We start from the raw sequence: 13,643 nt of genomic DNA, 5'->3' as shown, positions 1-13,643 counted from the left end.
CACCCTCAACTTCTTTCTCCCTCTGTCATTCCCGCGCGTGAGCGTCGAGCCTGCTCGCGCACTCACACCGATGCAGGACCTCGTGTAACAACGCACGGTTTCTCCCTATCCAGCAGGGCCAAGTAATAATCCTAACTCGCGGGTTAGCCGGGCTTAATTAGAACAGGGGTTGGCGGGTTGCTGGTTATAGTCGCATCTCCAACTATTCGATACTGGCCCCGGCCACCTCGCTTCATTTTGCACCCTTCCAGCCTGGATTCACGAAGAACCACCCTGGCTTGATAACGAACCACCAGCCGAGCGTGCAAACTGGGATGCGGACGGTGTGTTATTTACGCGAGTTATTGTTGCCGCGCGCTGATGACGGACGTCATTAAGCATGCCGAGTCGCGAGGGATGCCCCAAATGCTATAGGACGTAGTATTACAGGCCAACGGGCCTATTAATGATTACAAGTACTCGCGATTCAAACTATTTCACAGGCGCTAGTACCAGAGGTCACTAGCACATTCTACTTTCGCACATTTTTAAAAATTCAACTTTTTAAGCTGTGGGGCAAGGTGACGGATTAATTTGCGACTCAGTTATTGACAATAGGGTTGATCTTTATTCGGCAGACGCGTATCCCGCGGTCTGCCCTAGCCGAGATCCTCTACAAAACTAACTTACGAACTAGCCATTCGTTCTCCCAAGCATAGCCACGAAAACCTTTCTCACTTCAATTCACGCATCCCTAACTTATCCCTTAGTAACATTCGAACCAACCGAAGATACACTCTCACGACATTCGAACCTACAACCTAAACAGTCACTCATCACAGTCGCGCAGCACGCACCTTGGTTCATCGGTCCAGACATACCACTTACAAAATCTAAATACAAGGCAGACGATGTGGCGCCAGCTCATCGTCGCCACAAAGCCAAAAGAAAATGCCAAACAGTGAAATATCGTTTTTATAAATTTTGAACAAACACCGGAAACTATCACAGATAAAATAGTCGAGAGCCAACTGTATAGGGGATAGTTTACGTTTATACTGGCTTCTAATACCGGTCAGCGGTTATTTCAACGATGCATTGAAATTCTCGAAAACTCGTTCGTCTATCGAACCCCTGAAAGAAGAAAACTTCCCTCAGGAATTCCCCGCGTCGACATGTTCAAGCGAGTGTCAAGAATGCTCATCGATTCGGACGCGACAAATGCGAGTGGCGCGAATGCATACTAATTCGACATTACCCCGGAGGATCGTATCGAGTTTCGATATTTCGAGGAGTCGACCATCGGAGCGAGGACAAAAGCGAAACACCCGATTAACGACGAAGACGAAGAAAAGGAAGCACAGGACCGACGCAAAAGAATCCGAAATGGAGCGAAAGGGGAGCAACATCCATCGTGGCGGGAAGGCGTGGAAAAGGCGCCAATGTGCTAAAGAAATCTGCTTTCCTTCATTCAACGAATGCAAAAGAAAACGGATACTTCCCGGTTCCAAGTTGCCCGCGATTCTCTTACAATTGGCCGACAATGGCTCGAGACACGAATGCAGCCCCGATTGGCGAATCAATCGGTCTTTTTGCGACCTTGTCGAAACGCGCAGCCCTCGGACAGCGTCCGATAACACGGCCAGACGCGCTCTCGAGACTGCTGTGCCGTCGCGACAGGGCAAAAATGACCACGACCAGACACAAAGGAGGATCCTTTATATGTATATCCTGCGTGACGCGCGACGCCAGCGACGAAACTGACAAGGGGAGACAGCCGACACAAAGCACGTTCTTTCGCCGCAAGGACACTGTCCGCTGGTAATAACTCCTCCCTCGCGAATTTCAGAGTCTCGGTTCGTCTGCTCCTTTCAAGTGTTTTTATTGGACTTGGCCAGGCGCGCCAAGAATGAATTTCCTCTAGAAATAGATAGAAATAGGTAGACTTTTTGTTCAAGGTACCTGTTTCGTGGTGTTCGCCCCGTGTTGCATTTAACGATTGTGCCACGCAGCTGAAGTGCCCAAGGACGAATCATTCTATCCTCTACTTCTGAAACAAATACAAATTATCAGAGTTAGTTAAAACACAAATTAATCCACTCTACATAATAAAGCAGTAACGAACCCTCTTTACACCGTTCAAAGTAATTAAAAAAACGAGGTTCTACAAAAACCTAACGTCAGGTATTTTAAAACTACTTAGAGCGTGCAACGGAAAAAGGAGCACAGAATTGGAGGGAAAAGACACAAAGCCGCGCCATTTTTAAAGAGGTTAAGCGGACGCTGCTTCACGGGGTCGGCTGATCCGCTTTGCGACTTTACGACTTCTCCGATCGTGAGGCGACTCGTCTCACCAGAGAATATCGTGGCAATAAAATCGTCTGGCGTATTCAAGACTCTATTTTCCATCGATTACTGAATTATGTTACACACTTTTACCGGGAACTTTCCTAGCCCCGTGCATAACTCTGCTGGTTGCGATTTGAATGCGATTAAAATTTCGGCGAGAAATTCTCAGGTAAAACACGTTTTTGGGTGTTTGGTAAACGTGAAAGTACCGTCGTATTCAGGAATAAAATCATCTGGTAAGATATACGCGAGCTCAATTGTTTAAGAGCCACTGGTCTATTCCGTTGCAATGCGGCCTGTATTCCGTAGAGGAAAGTGAAACGAATCGAAACGAAAGCAGGTGGCCTCGGGTACGATGGAAAATATGTAACGTCGGTCGGGCACGCAACTGCGCACAGCTTCCCGCAGCAAATCCTAATAATTCCTGCGTACTCGTACTGCCACGCACGGCGCGTGTTTACACGGGATGTTTCCGAGAACACTTTCCAACCAACCTCCACGGTTCCTGCGGTCGGAGTTATATTTTTAATTGCGAGACAGGCCGGCACATAAAAGCTTTACGCTCTCTCGCTGGTGTGTACGCAGCTTAGGAATTCCGTTTTCAACGGGCGAGACATGTACATTCTACCATTTTACGAAAACAAGACGCAACTTTGAGCTAACGATGTACAGCTTGGAAAGTTTCTATGTTTACAGCGAGAATTCTTTGGACGAAGTAGACGTTATTCGCATTGCGTTTAAAGACCACCATTTCAATCCAGTCGAGTATTTTGGTTCAAAATTTCCTACGTCAAGATACAAGAAAAAATTGGTGCACGAAGAGGTTGCGTCTCCAGGTGGATGCGTCAAACTTAGTGGCGTTCGTGAGTTACCTCTCGAGTGCAAAGGGTCAAGTCCTCAAAAGGATATAAAATTTAATATAGGAAGAAGTTGAATCCCAAGGTAGATACGATAGATAAGAAATCGAGTCCTAAGGTAGATGCAAAAAATGTATGCAGATAGGTACTCCTAACAGTGGCGAGTGGTTCGCCATTTGCTGTGCGACGACCGGTCGCCAAGGTGCAACCGAGAGGACGGTTGAAAACAATGACTGCGCGATGCAGAGAACGCGGAAAAAGGGTAGGAAAAGTCGGACGGTCCTAGACAAGGCGAGAACGACGTCCAAAGAAAGAGCAGGAAGGAGAACAGCAAAGAAGGGTGGGACGAACAGACGAGATCATAAAATGGAAAGGAAACATGAATGTTGAAAGTAGACGGATGGAAATGGCGGAGAAGGACGGGAAAATTATTGAAGAAGGCGAAATGTAGTTTGCGTCGGAGGAGGTAGGAAAAAGATGGCATGGAAACGCAGAAAACTAAACACCAAGCGGACGAAAAAACGACGCATCAAAAATACATCAACGGAGGGGCAGTGAAGAATAACGAAAAGAAACAAAGAGCCACGTGGTTACGGTGGGGGAGGAGTAAAAAATTCACGCTGCAACTATGAAACGCGGGCAGCAGAAACGTGGCAGAGCGTCGAAGAAGGAGGGAAGAAAAATACGAGAAGAAAATGGTAAAAAGATGAAGAAAAAGGGGCGGAGGGAGAACGAGGGTGGAAAAGTAAGCACTTTCGCGCTTACACAAGAGAGCAACGGACGACTCGGTCTGAAAAAGAAGCTGAACAGCGAAGGAGAATAAAGAGAAACCGGAACTCGAGTCCACGCGAGATAGACACAGACGTTATAATGGAAGGGTACACCCATTACGTCACTCTCTTCGTTCCAGTGCTAATAATGACGTACTCTATGTGTAGATGGCCACATCGTGGATTCCAAACCGAAGGACCTAGGTCATCGCTGAATTCAGCGGTGCAGACTCCGATGGAAAATTTTCAGGGCGTGCTAGTAACGTGCTCTACAAACAAATGTTTAATCTTCTACGATGGCTAAGGTTTTACTAACAATAAGAAGCTGGAGGCCAAGTAGCGATCAAGCTCATACTCGTTCCTCGGCTTCCTGTTGATGATATCGTTGCCGGTGCTTGTTGTGTGAAATATCGGGTTTCAATCGACTGATTTGCGCCACTGTTGCCATCGACTGCTATCGATTTTGACACGAACACCGCGTCTACATACTAACGATCTCGTTCCTCGCAATGGACGGGTTTCGCTAGTTTCATCCACGCTCATTATCATCCGAAACGACCCACGCAATAACCCGAGGACTCATTAGCGAAGTCAGAGCGTATTAATTGTCAGATCCGAGTATCGATGAAATGATGCAGAAATACACTTTTTGTTTCTTGTTCTCAGATCGAGTGGAAACGAAGAACCCTTTTGAAACATCTAACACTCGTCATCGAACTACATATTTTACGATAGAGCCACGTCAACGCCATTTTGTTTTTACCAGTAAAATGCGAAGCTTTGGTCGGAACTCGGCACCGTACATTATTCAGACGGGAACGGAGGGGGGCGGAGGGATATCATAATTAAACAACGCGATACGCATTCGCGATTCAACGTTCCCGCGATCGACGATCACGAAATTCCTGTTAAATTTCTCGACCGTTCAAGCACCGCCAGCAACACGCCAAATTAGAAATCCTTCTGCATACAGCATCCCCGATCCAACCGCTTGCTTCTCCATGCACAAACATTCGCGGTAATGCAGATCAGCTGCGAGCTGTACGCTTCCCCTCGGGGAAAGACGCCGAACCCTTTACTCCCTGGCCCGGGAAATCCGAGAAAGGAGTTTTACTTAAAGGAAAGCACGCGCACAGACACAGAACCGAGAAGAATATTTCTCGTAGCCAGCCTGTTATCTCGTCCCTCCGCACAATATTACTGGTATCGTCTCGGCGAGTAGCCTTTTTCCTTCCACCCCCGCGTTGCTCCAATTACCTTCACTCCCAGCCATCCCTGCTCTCTCCTGCTTCTTCTGGCCGGGCAAATCCGACGCTGTCCGGACGAAATTCATCAAGCCTCGAGCGGTAGCTGGTTCGTCCTGCCCCCGAGGGTTTGCATTCCTCCGCTTCTACGGGAAACACGCACACGTACCGTGCATAAAAGCACCCGTCGCGGGCCGCAGGGGTGGCTGGCCGAAGCGAGAAACACGCGCTCCACGACAGAGGGATGGGCAGGTGGGGGTGAGTTTCAAGCCAAGGGTCGAAAGTGGTATGGTCTTCGTGTCCGTCGCGTTCAACGGTTTCCGCTCTATACGCACGAGATTTCGCGAGGCCCGAGCGTTTCACGTGACAGCTGAGGGCACCGTTTCTGTTTCCCTCGTTGGCTTTTTTCCTGGGAGACGAATTATGATCGGGGGATGCGAGACGTTCGAGCGACGCTGTTGCAACCATTTTCAAGAGTTTTTAAACGATTCTCGTTGCTTCGAAGAATAATTCACTTCCCGATCGCAACGAGCAAGATCCTGCAGCTACTATAGCGAACGTTATATCCCACGATATTGACCACGAAGAAAGGAACACTCGGTCCGCGTTATTTATCGGTTTGTTGCTTCGCATACTTTATCGGAAGTGCGGAATCTGTGTCCCGTACGTGTTGCACGTGCACGCAACCGACATCACGCAGCCAGCTCGCATTTTCACTCTCGCGGCTTTTAAAAGGTTCGCCTGTTAGGGGGATGGAAAAAGAGCGGAAGAGGCCATTTAAGCTGAACGCTGCTCGGTACCCCACTGAATAACACAAAGGCAACGTTTCGTCCCCCTTCTCTGTCGACTGTGGTTACTGGTTTAATGGCGTAAATAGTCACTCTGTTCGACCTAACCCCCTCCCCACTTTTCTTTCTTCGCTCGGAAAACTCGATTGCCACGGAACGTTCATTCTTCGTCGCTTCAGAACGTGTACCGCCGAGTCGTGTCGCTGCCGTGTGATGACATTGGCGGTACAACGACGCCCATTAAGCCCAGGGACGCTGTAACCTCGAACATTAGTGTATTTTATATATTTGCATTCTTGGAAAGTCGGCTGCGACGCTTCAGAAATAATGCATCGACCCACTCGAACGCGTAACAGTCGCAAGCGCAAAGTCCAATCTCGAGGGAGGTTACCTGACCGTGCACCTGGGCACACGGAGCATCTACAACGTTTTCACGATCGCTCGAACGTGCGAGGAAGCTTTTCCCTCGACTTCCACCCGCGCCGAAAGTCCGAAGAACTTGGAGAAAACTTGGACGTGAACACCGCCAAACACTCACCGATACAACTGTTGCGCGAGAGAATAGGAGATCTTGCGCCTTGGCGTCGCGGTAGTGGACGACGCAGAAATAGTCGCTTCTGAATAGTGAAAAGTGCGTTAGGAACGCTATAACGTCAATAAAGGGGATGACGGCGGAGGAACACGGCTGGACAAAAGCTGATAAATTCCAGGAGAATTCCTCGTTTCTGAACTACTCGTCGACTGTGTGTTTCGTAGAAGCAGCCATAATTTTTGCGACCACGGGAATTTCCTAGCGGGGCAAACGGGGCCAAACCGCGGAGGGATGTAAGCCCCGAAAATTCAAACAAACATATTACAGCGGTAAATCTCGACGATTCGCTGGCACTCCGATCGGCAAACAACCCACTTCTGCGATCTCTTTGCTCCCGCGATAAATTATGCTTGTCGTCTTAGCGGTACGAGGCCGAGCAATCGTCCGGAGCAACACGCGCCATCACCATAAATCAAGCCCCGTCGCCGCCGTTCCAGGAATTTTTGCGTTTCCTCCGCGGCGGGTGGCGAAAGTGGCCAGGCGACCTCGTCGATTACGATCCGTTGGACTCTCTTCTCCACGCGTCGCGGCACTGGACGTCCCTCCCAGGATGCTAATGAAAAAGTTCGGCTTGTCGAGAAAGTTTTGAACCACGGCGAATGAATCCGGAGTAGGAACCGATCCAGGGATGTTCGGACTATATTTACTGGATCGAATCTACCGCTGTGTTCGGTGCTTGGAGAATTTGCCAAAAAGACTCTACTTCTAAGTCGACGGAAAGAAATTGGGAGAAAATTTACAGACTTCGTGCAGACGCAAGAGTTGGAAAAGTTGAAAGTCAAGTGACGGCTGTCGATATTTTGTAAGGTTATTTTGTTACTACCCGCCAATTTCGTCGCCTCACAGCATTGTTCATTATATGATATGAATTTCGGGTGTTTGAAAATAAAAAGATTTTCAATCTTTGTCAAATCGTCGAGATCGCGAAAGTAGCGTTCCTTATCATCGCCTTGCTTGAAAGACCGAACCTCCCACTTTGGGAAACGTTGGTTTACCCGATCAGTTGGCACCCCGTTAAGAAGTACCCGCCCTCCTGGCAGTTGGTCTGTTTTCTGGAATGCTCCGACCCTCTCGCTCCTATTCCGCTTGTTCTTGCCACCGAATGGCGGACGAAGCCGAAACTGAAATTGTTTGCAAACTAATCTGTCCTCGTGCTGGCTCGCGACAACTAAACGGCATGCGCGTACACGTGTGCTGGTGTACGCCTGTGTGCGCACATGTGCGAGTAGCAACGCGGTGGGTCTGCCAACAGCAGGATCCGAATACCGAGATCATAGCCCGCCAACCGAACACGCCATCGTGCCGGAGATGGAGGCGTACACAATTAAAATTTACTGTCGCATAACCACGTCTATCCGTTTCACCAACGCGTGCAATTGTGTTTCGCTCGCAGTGCACGGGGAATCCCTGGCTCGAGAGGTCTTTTAATGAAAAGATATTTGAGCTTTTTTGGGCCAATGGTTTATAAAACGAAGCGAGCCAACGGGAATGGAGACCTGAGCTTTCAAACGAATGGAAACAGATGATCGTTTCAGCTTTGTTTGCGAGCAGGCAAGAATCTTTTTTCTAATTCATTTTCCTTGCTATTTATATAAAAATTGTTGGCGTATTGTCCTGTTCAAACAGTTCCGGAACAAGTTAAGTAAAACACAAACGATCCGTTTAATCATGGATTACTAGAGTGGTCATATTACGTATTTAACCAACATCCTCTTTGTGGGGGTGAATTTTTCGCTGTACGCGTTTAATTACATCAACGCATTTAGCACGTTATCCGAGGAACGAGGTATCCGCGATAGCGTCTATCGGTAGTTTCCAGCAGACAGAGCAAAACTTGGCCGACTTTAATTAAGTAAACGATTCGCAAACGGCGAATTCATGCATTCCTGTCTAATGTCGCGTGGACAACCCTCCACCCTCTGTGGGACGCATTTTCCAAACGCTGTATCGCGACCCTGGGAAAATTATCACGTTTCTCTCGCCTTTTGCTCGCGTGGAACGCGAAATAAAATCATTCCAGCTATTCATCCCTTGAAGATGTAACTATTACAGTTTAACTTTAAACACGGTACATGATTTAAAAAATTCGTGTAACCTGATGTCGCAAAGAAAATTTTTAAAAGTTTCGGTCCGACTCCAGTCCGGCCAAATAATTCATAATTCCGCCTTCGACGCGGCATTTTCCAGGACTGAACGAAACAGAATTCAACTCGGTCTGGATAAGATAAAGGAAGCACTTGGAGGTTCCTCGGCAGAGGAAATTTAAAAATCATACCGCGCCAAGAAAAATATCTGAATCGCGGCTGGGGAATATTCGGTACAAAAACACGGAAACGTGAAAGGGAGCGGCACAAGGAAATTCGATATGAATATTCATCGCGGAGTTTCGTTTCTCGCGTTTAACCTCTCTTGCTAGATGAAACTTGATAAAAAATAAGGATCGTATTGGGCCGGTGATGACAGCCGCGACGAAAGATGCAGGATGTTGCAAGCACCCTAAGTTTCTTAATAAAAAGAAACAAAAGAGGCAGGTTTTTAGTAGAAAACACGTTGAAACAACGTTAAGTCGAAACACGAAGTAAATTCCAAAGAGGGCTGAGAAATTATTCATCGCTACAAAAAAAGGAGACGTCTGCAACAAGGTTCTCGAGAAATTCGTATCTCGATCCCGGGCGGCCAGTTAAAAATATTCGCGATTCCCACCCCCCGGGAGAGTTACGCTCCCGGCATGGGTAACTAGTGAGAGCGTTAATTGCTCTCACTCTTAAAATAACACTCGATTACTCGAGCAGTCGAGCCAGCAATTTTCTAAATACGAGCGAACCAACGACGGCTGCCGGTAGGAGGGATGTTGGGGCCGAGGAGTCGGAGAAAGGGAGCGAGGTTGAAAAACGAGGGTGGTCGCAAACCGCACGCCGCATTTAATTCCTGCCTTCACGGGCCGCGGTAACATCGCTCCTTGGAAACGCTCCCCTTTTTACCCGCGAGCTTGAAATATTCTAAACCAGGGATGAGGAATCTTCTGGCATTGGAAGGCATCGTGTCACTTGACGGATTCCTCCTCATAAGGCACTCCATGTACAAGCAGGGACAAAATTGTAGTCTGATAACTCCTTTCGATCAATTTTGTATTCCTATAGTTATTATTGTTTGTCTCTCTTGTCCCTGGACAGGCGAATCACGAGTACTTTGAGCAAACAGTCAGCTTGGCAAAATGATGTTTTCTTTTCGTCTCCTTTCATTTTCGTCCATTGAACGCATTTCACATTAGCAGAGAAAAACATTTCGACGACTGTTGTTGTTATTTAATATTCTTTGTTCGCTGTATGCGAGATACTCCCGTCGAAACACGTAATTCCAGCGGGTCTGTTGTGAAATGAATGAAGCTTTCCCGAGAGCAAGGAAATGAACGTTTCCAGAGTGGATGTGTTTAAAACGGTTGTTTGATGTTCTTCCGACACCACAAAATGTTCTAAACCTTTCTCAAAAATCAATTATCCAAAAGATAAAATATCGCGTATGTATAACCTACTGATGAAACAAACCAAACTTTTGAGGACGACCCAATAGTTGTGCGCAGCAAGTTTGGACGCGGTCACGAGTGCAATTGGTTAATTAAGGGGAGGTGGCGGGCATCGAGGGCCATCTAAAAATTGTCTCTGTTCGACTGCGCGCCCCGATAAAAGCTCAAAACCGAGCTGAAAGGCTGGTTGTAAGTCTCTGAAGGCGTAAAGTGCAACCACTTGCACTCTCGAGCGCGCCTTGTTAATTCTCCATAGGCTGTCGTTACGACAGACCGTCCGAGTTGGCTGAGCGCTACTTTCGAGCACGCTGGTTAACGTGCTCGTCGAGCCGAGGCACTCGTAAGAAGTTTCTGGCTCGAGCTACTCCGCCTGAGCAACGTCTGCTTTTTATTATCTTCCCGTTAGTTGTTAGCGGGTCTTCTTACCGCGCGTCTCTTCGACCATGCTGGATTTTTATGGAGAACGTATAACCGCACAGGGATGAACAGCTCCGACGAACGTATCACCATGTTTGACGATTAAATCAGTTTCGACATAAAAATTCTGTGTATAAATCATTTTAAAGTTCAGCTTGTTCCAATGTTCACTCTTGAGACCCCCTTATTTACTTACGAAGCTGCATGCGTTCGATTACGTCCCCGATTTCGACCGAGCCATAAACAAATGGTTAGCGGAACAAACACAGAATTTAGAACGTGGACGTTGTTTTTCCACAAGTGCTGCGTTACATAGATTCTGGGAGCACCAGAACCGATAATCATTTAATCGGCCCGATGGCGGTATAATAGTCCATTGCTTACAGAATTTTCTTTTTTCTGTGCCCTTGCCTCGAGGTCGCCGGTCTCGAAGCGGCGAAAATTGCGGAAATGTGGGAAAACGAACGGTAATGGCTCGTAAAGAGCGACTCCGATTATCGGGATTTATGCCGTCGATGCATTTCGTTTTCCTAAAATCTCAACCTCCGCGTCCGATAGCGCGCACAGAGAAAGTTTGGAAATGAAAATTGAAACGTAAAATAACAAGACCATTTCCCTGAGATACAAAGCGCGCATAAATTGATTAAAAGCGAGTAGCGGCTATTAAAGCGATTGATAAATAGGCGTCGCAATGAACATCGTGCGATCGTAAACGATGCCTCGGGATGCTATACTCGATTTCAACTAGGGATTCAAGCCAGTCGAAATCGACCTGGCATGGCATGGAGAGCTTCCAACCGAAAACAGCCAACTGACGTTCGCACTGCTTACGATGTGTGGAGAGCAGAGCCTTCGATATGGCGCTTTCAATTTTCTCCATTTAGGTCCTAATGAAGAGATGACCTACGGCGGAGGGTAGCATAGCGAAAGTCCTTGACACAGACATACCTTTCTTCTCCTACCAACCCTCCACTTTGATCACCACATAGGTAATGGCAATTTCCAGCGTTCATCCACACGCACCGTTCGTGCACAGATTTATGTAATTATTACGTCATCGAAGTATCAATTTCATCTTTGTGGTAAACGAATTTTACTTGGTTAAGTGTTTATCGAATTGAAACGAATTCATTGCAACTTCTCCTTTTTAAATTTTCTTACTGGTTGTACTCTGTATGGTTTAACCTAAAGAAGACCAGAACACTATTACCCTTTTCCCTTGGGATCTATACATCTATCTTTTATAACGACGTATAATGAACACCTCTCGCAGGATTTTGTTAAAAAATTAAGAGCATCGATCTACTTGGAATTCCTGTCGAATTCCCGTATAATATTCACTGGGGCCAGAGTTATTTTATATTCGCGGCGACTCCTCTCTTTGTGGCCCTGCCTTCTTAGGCGAGGAACGAACTTTGGCAAAGTGCGGCTGCGTGGCATAAAGGGAGCAGGAATCCTGCTAGGGGTTGGTTTCCCGGTGACGCGAGGGAGGACCAGGTATATTAGATAAGTTCTGTCGCGTGAAGTAGTGCGGTGGAAACTGCCTGCTCCCGTCAGCCTAGACCTCGGCTCGAGGGGTTCAGAAACTGGTTACCCTTGCCGAGAGCTTTCTTCGCGTCACCCTTCGACGCCGTCAGCAGGCCGGTCCTTCATTAGGTACCTAAATGGAGAAAATTGAAAGCGTCGTGTCGACCGTCCGTCCCCGAATCCCATACTGTTGCTATTTCATTAATATCCAAAATTTATGTACAAGGGCCTACTAAATGGTTAGCGAAGATCCTCTGTACGGATTCAGCGTGGAAAAGTCGTGGATGAAACACGAAACATTTAAAGGTTTAGCACCTCTGATCTCTGCGCAAAGGACGTAAAGCTACGAGACACAGTGGCCGTTATTTTATTCTCTATCTGAAACGATTGCTTAAAAGAAGCTTTACGAATAGGTATCGATGGTGTGTGCGCAGACACTTTTATATATCATCCGAAAGGTCGCGTCTAAACTGAGATTTAAAACATAATATTTCACCTGAGTATCGTCGGAAATAAAACGCTCGATAACGAATCACCGGTCATTGACGTATTTCTTTTATCGGATATATTCATCCAATTTCATCGTCGCAGACCTGTCGTAAAATATTAATCGCCTCTGACGTCAGAAATGCAGCCGTCCACGTGACCCTTCATTGGTAAAATATCACCTCGCATAAATACGAAATCTGTACAATTAAATAAAGTATTTAATGCTTAGATTCAAGGTGGAATTTATCGAATTTTATAGTCTCCGTGATATACGTGTCGTCTACGTCTAATGTCGGGATAGTAACAAGATCATCTCAATTGACGGGTATTTTTAGAGGACATCTCGAGTCACACGGAATCGAATAGGCCGGAAATTGTTCGTTGCAACCGGAATCCAACGGGGGAGAAAGAAATTTCCTTCAAAGGAACTAAGAGTCCACGGAGGATCTGTTAGACGTGACGGTAAGTTTATTGGGGTGAATACAGATTGAAGAGATCCAGTTGCTAGATGTGGAAGAAAATTATCCACTTTGTCTCTTGCGAGGAAGAGATCGACAGAAGCCTGGCAAGGGTTCTTACGCTACTTTCAGGTTCGAAATCTCCTTTGAAACTTTCTTTTTGATCGCGCCGTGGATTATTCTCCTTGTTTTCGCGAAGCGAGACGTCTCAAAGGAACTGTGTTAAGTGGAAAATAATTTAATTTCCATCTTCGTTTTTCAGCTATACACCTTGCCAATTACTCTACTTGTTCGAACATGTTTCCCTTTATTTAAGAATATTCTTTCTTCTTATTTACCGGAACCTTTTAATTGTATTAGGGTTATACCCAGAAATGGGTGACAGGACTCTTCATTAAGGGAGTAAAAAAATTAATTGAAAAGGTGAGGCAATAATGAAAATAAACTTGGGTGGGATTTGTGAATTTGGCGTTGTTGAATTTGACACTGTTACGTCAATGACGGAATAGTGTTCGAGGGAAAATTGTAGGTTCTCTAAGTTTACGACAACCCGTGGCGAAAAGATCCAGACGTCGAGGAACACTTTTGGGAGTCGAGGAAGAAACATCGGAGGATTCAATCGAGGATCCTGGGAGGGATCTCGAGGAGGC

At 46.7% G+C, this 13,643-nt stretch overlaps 1 protein-coding gene across 4 annotated transcripts in view; it reads right to left on the bottom strand.

Annotated features, from left to right (window-relative positions):
• LOC128892926 (uncharacterized) overlaps positions 1-13,643 on the bottom strand; it is a 211,412-nt gene that overhangs the window by 159,971 nt on the left and 37,798 nt on the right. For 3 of the 4 annotated variants that reach the window (XM_054153580.1, XM_054153579.1, XM_054153582.1), the window contains one exon: positions 1,942-2,029. The gene's annotated coding sequence lies outside the window, so the exon portion shown is untranslated. The remainder of the gene's footprint in view (positions 1-1,941; positions 2,030-13,643) is intronic. The other variant, XM_054153581.1, reaches the window with a different exon arrangement.

This window comes from Hylaeus anthracinus, unplaced genomic scaffold, assembly GCF_026225885.1.
Source record: "Hylaeus anthracinus isolate JK02 unplaced genomic scaffold, UHH_iyHylAnth1.0_haploid 2, whole genome shotgun sequence".
Taxonomy (NCBI): domain Eukaryota; kingdom Metazoa; phylum Arthropoda; class Insecta; order Hymenoptera; family Colletidae; genus Hylaeus; species Hylaeus anthracinus.
Note: the sequence above shows the minus strand (reverse complement) of the source record. Positions and strands in the feature narration are given on the sequence as shown.